The sequence below is a fragment of the Pectinophora gossypiella genome, chromosome 3, assembly GCF_024362695.1.
Source record: "Pectinophora gossypiella chromosome 3, ilPecGoss1.1, whole genome shotgun sequence".
Taxonomy (NCBI): Eukaryota; Metazoa; Arthropoda; class Insecta; order Lepidoptera; family Gelechiidae; genus Pectinophora; species Pectinophora gossypiella.
In genome coordinates, this window is record NC_065406.1 from 9,805,059 (window position 1) to 9,812,076 (window position 7,018).

The following is a 7,018-nucleotide window of genomic DNA, read 5'->3' on the forward strand; positions in this document are numbered from 1 at the left end:
GCGAATGCCTACGGTAGCCCAGTCACTGAACTTGAATGATTGACTGTTGGTAACTACCTTTTGAGGAAAATTATTTTCAAATTCTTTATGGATAATAGTAAAGAAATCCCTGTAAAAATCGTCAGGATTGTCTGTATCAAAGTTTGGACAAGGTAAGTTACTTATAAGACTATTTCGATATTTCTCTATCCGAGTATCAGTGATGGGTCGTGTACGAAATTTAATTTTCTGAACATTTTTAAGTACTGGAAAACTGACCAGCAGCCCACTGTGATCTGACTTAAAACAGTTAAGGATACTGTTGTCTTGGAAGTCACAATTGCAAAAAACGTTATCTAAACATGAGGCAGTTGTTTCTGTAATTCTAGTTGGCTCCATAAATATATTAACAAGGTTAAAAGATGTAAACAAACTTAGAAATCTAGTTGTAATTGAATCTACTTCATATAAATCAACGTTAAAATCTCCACACACTATAATGGCTTTATTACTTTTAGATATGACCTTCAGTACATTTTCCATCACTGATTCAAAAACTGTGAAGTTAGCACTGTATGGGGGTCTGTATACGGCTACAACAATATGTTTCTCTGTTTCTATACATGAAATCTCCATAGTGCCCTCTATCGAAAGTCCAGTAATATCTTTGCGTTCTTTATATTTTAAACTATTTCTGATAAAAATAAGGGAGCCACCACGTAATTTGATCTTTCGACAGAAAGCGCTAGCGAAATGATAATTTTTAAAACCGAATAACAATTCATAATCCTTAAACCAATGCTCTGTAATACATAAAATGTCAATAAAAAATGTCTCTAAAAATAATTCTACGTCTAATTCTTTGCCAGAGAAGCCTTGAATATTTTGGTGAACTAGTTTTAATATTCCAAGCTTCTCTTTTGTCTTATTGTCTAGTTTAAAGATGAAGTACCATTCGTGGTACATTGCTGACTACCGTCAATAAAAAGTTTTGTACTGTAAAAGACAGTACAGTCAATAAGTTTACTGCCTGGTCTGGCAGAAGTGTCTGTAATATAAAAAACTAGTACTGAACATATAATTTTTTTAAAGTACTTAGATAGATATATTCTATCTGTCGTTATTATACAATTTCGAATAAACTTATTCAAATCTAAATAAATAATATTACTATGATGACAGGTTCTGTTATAAAGGTGTTGGTTGAGAGAAAATATATAATTATTTTCCTCACTAGCTAATGTATTTGAGTATGGAAAAGAACAAATAATTAAGTTTCCACACTCAACAGTCATTAGTGACCTATGATACCTAGTCAATTGCTGTTTTGTGAGCCCTGTACTATTGCCTACTAAAAGAATAACGGTAGTGTTTGCATCATATTTACACTGGAATAATTTTGTGATGATTTGCGAATATGACGCGCCAGGCATGCACACATTAATAATGTCATGATCAAAAGAGTTTTTTAGAAGTAGTCCTAAACCTATGCCTATATCGTCCGAGAACACAACAGTCTTTTTCGTTAGACGTGGGACACAGTCTTTCTGGGGCGCGACGATGTTTGGCAATGCGGTCGCGACCTTTTCGGGCCCTCGCAGCGCCCCACCTGTCGGCGCAGCGGGCGCGGGCGCCGCGGGCGGTGGCGCTGTCGCTGACGCCCCGCGCCTCGAGGCTCCGCGAGCTCCGACCCTCCGCGGCTCGGCTCCCGGCGGCACATCACCGGCCGGCGCGACACTTGGCAGCGCGGCACACGGCGGCTCGTTGTTGGGCGGTGCGGTGTCGCACATCACTGCGGCCAGCGGCGCACCGGCGGGGAGCACGGCACTGCATTTCGCTGCTCTGCGTGACGCAGCCCTACGCGGCGTGGCCCTTGCCGACGCAGCACTAGGCGACGCGACACTGGGCGGCGCGGCTCTGCGTGTCGCAACCCTACGCGATGCGGCCCTGGCCGGCGCAGCACTAGGCGACGCGGCACTGGGCGGCGCGGCTCTGCGTGTCGCAGCCCTACGCGATGCAGCCCTGGGGGGCTACCGGCTAAGACGAAGCCGATTCAGATTGGAGCAAATCGAACATCGATTTGATTCTGTCGTACCGCGTAAGCAGCCAAGATGGCGATCCCCGATTCGTGACGTCACATGAAGTTCGGCAAGCCGATTGAACGAATGATTTCAGTACTTTTGACACTAAAATCGCTACCGCGTAAAAAATCGAAGTTCGGCGTCTGAAGCCGATTCCCATTGGAAGTGTCAGTTGAAGCCGGGCACTTTTCAGTAACCGTGATCAATTTTAATTTCTTATTTTCACTGTTTTTCACCAATATTAGGAGCTATTTACGGTGGGCGACAAATTTTAGGAACATCTTAATCAATATAAAATTGATATCGGCGTGGATTTTCGTGTTTAAATACCTAAATACAGTGTCATGGAGATAGTTGTTTTATGGGCTGCTGCGGAAGAAAATGTCTTCAGAATCTTGAGCAAATCGATTGCAGGATACTTCGAGAGAAAAGCCGGTATATACTTCTCACAGGTACATCTATTTATAACATTATTTCTGACAAGTGGCTCAATGTTTACAGAGGAAAAGTTGCTGAACTTACTAGAAGCCATTTTTGATCATTTCATACTTATCTATTTTGTTTTGTTTCAGAGAGTAGCTACATTGGTAATTTTAGATTATCAAAAGATGCATATCGGACTTTGTATCATGACTTAGGACCATATCTGAAGGTCCAATGCTCTACAACTGTGCAATCGACTTTAAGGTAGGTGGTTACTATATTATGTTATATTTTACCTTATATTTTGATAATTAAAGTTATACTACAACATTACATGAATCCAATATAATATCTGTATGTTATAATTACAGTGACAAATGCCCTCAATCAGCCTGCAATCGTGAGATAATATATCAAGTTTCCTCGGACAAAAACTGAGCATATAGAAGTCTCCAGAGGTTTTAATGACAAATTTGGATTTCTTGGAGTACTTGGATGCATCCATGGCACACAAATTGCCATTATCCAACCTCACAAGTGGGAAGAGGCCTTCTTCAATAGCAAGTATTACCATTCATTGCATGTTATGTTGGTAAGAATCATGCCTTTAACTAGCTACATTTGTTTTGATTCTTATGATTGAGTCACTAAAAATATTTTAATTTTCAGGTTTGTGATGGAGATATGAGCATTACATTTATGATGCATCCAATGGGAGTGTTAGTGCTAGACTACTAGCCAAGATAACCATATTTGGAACAACAGCACTTTGAGAAGGGAAAAGGAACATCTCCTTAATTTTAATATGTTTAAGTTCATTAAGCGGACTTGTGTGGTCCTTGAAATGTAAATTATGAAGTCAGTGTGGTGTAATCAAAAGTGGCAGATTTGTTATTCAATAATACAACATCTAAACAAACCTTTCTTTATTGACATCAAATAAACTATTTTCATTATGCATATTTATTTATTTTGTGTTATTACATAATTTGTTTCATTACACCCCTCTCATTAACCAACCTATCTCTCAAGTAGATACATTTTTTCTAATCTTGTGTCCATTGTGCTTAATAAAGTAGTTTATCCATCTATCTTTAACTTGTAATAAATAAATCCATTTATTTTGTATAAATACAAGCTTGCGGGGCCTTATTGGACTAGACTATTTGTAATGTGTAATAGTATAGTCAAAAAAGCCCTGCGAGTGGATCAAAGAAATGTAATCAATTAGAACATACTACAAATATAATATTGTTCCCAATTCTTACTATAATATGGAAATATAAGTTAATTGCATCCAACATCTTCATCAATACACCTATACAAATCCTTTTATTAGATAGTAGTTGGCAAGGAGTGGGTGTATACATATACTATACACCTCTGCTTACCCCTTCGGGAATAGAAGCGTGATGCTATATTATTTTTGTTTCAAAATAGTTCTTGGTAAAATGATATCTAGTTGCTTTGTCTTTAATGTACTTTAATGTTACCCCTAGACAAACTCACTTAAATAACATGACCAAACTTAAGTATTTAAATTAAATACAACTTCACTTAAATAACATAAATGGAGTACTTATACTTTAGCTTAAATATTTACATACAAGTTTATTGAATACATATGTTTTTACTTAAGTATTTTAACTTAGTTTGTATCTTCGTTCTTCGCTAGTGTCTTTGTTCTTGAGAATCGTCATGCTGCTATTCTTTAACCTGTAATAAATAAATCCATTAATTCATATAAAATACATGCGAAATATAAACAGTCACAATATGACAAAGTTTTTATGACGTCTATCATGTACATTAGTAATAGTCTTTATAGACTAGTTATAATCCTTTAGTTATTACTTTATTCATTTGGGTGATCCCGGCAAGACAAAAATTTTGTAAAGTGGTCCTTCATGAATTAAAAGTTTAGGAACACTAGCCGACTCTAATGGAATGAAATACAATGTAAAGGAAATATTTTGGAATGTAATAAAGTAGCACATACAAAGGTATAAGGATATTTATATTTGGCCTTTATTCTTGCTAGTATGGAGTAAAATATGCTGATCAAGGAGGTAAATTTGGGTATATAACATACATACAATCTTTATGCTACATCCCTGGCGGGGTAGGCAGTAAGGACAGACCACTAAGTGTCGTGATCCTTATAAACTTCTCCTACTTGCTCCAATTCCATACAATTTTTAATAAGTTTGAGTAAATTACCTTATATTGGTCTTCACCTAGCTTCCTCCAGCAGCAGCCGAAGCAACTCTGTTTGCATATCCGCGGCCTTGCTATTAGCTTCAGCAGCTGTAGCCAGCCAGCTTGTTAACTGCTGAAACAAGTCGCTCCTCCATGTCTAGCCTCCGACTCTCAGATCTAGTAGGTAGTAAATCGGTGATCTAGAAAAACAAAAAGATACATTTACAAGTTTCCAACAAACTATTTATGTTGTTGAACAATGAATAGGTTCATTATGTGACTATTCTTTCTTGACTTGTTTCTTACTACTACTAGATTAATAATTTACTTACATTTCTTTCGTTATTGTTGTTATTGTATAAATTCTGAGAAGATAAAACTGTTGCATTCGGCGCGAATTCAAGTATGTCAGCTGATATAACATAACGTCATTTTTCTTTTTTTTTTGCGTTTCATTACTTCAGTTGCAAAAGAAAAATCCGTCGTTGCATTTTCCTTTTGTTTTAAACATTTGTAAGACTTTACAAAGTGATTAACTAAAAATATTATCAATTAATAAAAATAACATACAAAATTAGTCTGTATTTTTTAATTTCATAATGATATAAAATATTAAATGTTTACCAAATGTCTCAACGGAACGCAAGACCAAAAGTCATTCGTTCAATCATGCACCCCTCTAATATGTCTATTATTATCTATGGATTGATTTTCATCCAGATTGCAATGAACATCGGAAATTACCCGGTACCAAACGCCGAACTTCGATTTATCTGAATCGTTTTCAAGTCGCCGAAGTTCGGCGAATTAGCCGGTAGGCCCCCTGGCCGGCGGCGCAGCAATAGGCGACGCGGCGATGGGCGGCGCGGCTCTGCGTGTTGTAACCCTGCGTGATTTGGCCCTGGCCGGCGCAGCACTAGGCGACGCGGCACTGGGCGGCGCGGCGCTGCGTCTCACAGCCCTACGGGGCGTGGTACCTCGCGGCGCGGTCTCGCGGCGCGTGGTACACGCGGCGCTGGTGGACGGTGAGGCTCCAGAATCTACGACCAGCTCCCCGCGCTGCAAATCCTCTCTAGACTCGCTGCTTGTTTTAGCGCGTAGTGTTTCTTGCTTGTTAAATGGAAATTACATGTGGTTGTATAAAAATGTACTAAAGAAACGAGTAATCATGGAGATAAGGCAAGAAAAGTAATGGGATTTTTTACCTATTTTAAAAGTCAGTCACATGCATAACGTACCTATAGCAGATTAGAAGCATCACAGATTGTGTGCGGGTGCGGGCGCATGTTGTAATACAAGAAACTATTATGCCGTGCGCGTGCGTCACACCAAAATCAGCAGCTATGCAGGCGCGACGCGGCCGCATTTTGCCGAGTGTAGGATTTACAAGAAATATTATCAAATTAGTGCGTAAAGATAAATCCTTAGACAAAGATTACAAAAACAACGTAGTTGTAACGTGGACCTAAGTTGAAACTGCCCCGCGCTGTTTCTGAACTGCTCCACTACTGACCTGTTTTTGGTGTGCAAAGCCTTTATTACAATCATATTCATCATACCAACCGTATGTGTTTGTTGTATTCTGATGACATATGGATTAATTATATTTTTTTGTCAGCCCAATATGCTGCCATGGCAAGAGCACGGGCGGAAGCGCTCATCAGGTCCACCCGCGCGCATGTTTCAGGGCACAGGGGGCATACGATTAGGTGGGACTTGGAAATCAAATTATAAGTCACGTTGTTCGACTTGTCATCGACACGAAAGAAAAAGACAAAAAGACTTCTTGAATTAGTACAGTTGTACTCAAGAACTTAAAAAAATCTCTTCCAGCAACGAGAATAAAGGACACTTAAAACTGTGAAAGTGAACGTAGGAGCTAGTGATATCACTCGCTTATTCCCACTGAATCTTTCCAAACTTTATGGGCCACGTTAAGAGAATGGATGGCCGCGATCTGTCTACATTCTCTGCTGCCCACGGCATAGTAGTACGGGTCACATTTTCACTAACACTTTTAATAGGCTAGATGACTGGATGAAAGATATAAAATTATAAAATGCTAATCTAGACATAGAAGCCAGTCTAAAATGATTAAAATGTTCAATCTTCTTTTTAACTTAACTGCGAATTTTGACAAAAAGTACAAAGTTTGACCACTTTGATGGCAGACGTCATAATATGCGTGTATTTCTATACTTTGATAAAATGTATCGTTTAATGTTTCGTAAAAAGTATATCGTTTGACTTGGTTGTCCGTTTGCCTCTTCTAAGTTGTTTTACTATACATGCATACACTCATAAGCCAAAATATGTCAAAAAATCAGTACTTATTT

At 38.5% G+C, this 7,018-nt stretch overlaps 2 long non-coding RNA genes across 2 annotated transcripts; one reads left to right on the forward strand and one right to left on the reverse strand.

Annotated features, from left to right (window-relative positions):
* Nucleotides 1-2,551: 2,551 nt before the first annotated feature.
* Nucleotides 2,552-3,858, forward strand: LOC126381814 (uncharacterized). Its single transcript, XR_007568979.1, has 3 exons — nt 2,552-2,747; nt 2,855-3,075; nt 3,153-3,858. It is a non-coding gene; the product is annotated as an uncharacterized LOC126381814 (long non-coding RNA).
* A 210-nt stretch (nt 3,859-4,068) lies between these two features.
* LOC126381813 (uncharacterized) lies at nt 4,069-5,504 on the reverse strand. Its single transcript, XR_007568978.1, has 3 exons — nt 5,015-5,504; nt 4,704-4,882; nt 4,069-4,199 (listed from the first exon to the last, which is right to left on the reverse strand). It is a non-coding gene; the product is annotated as an uncharacterized LOC126381813 (long non-coding RNA).
* Nucleotides 5,505-7,018: the final 1,514 nt, after the last annotated feature.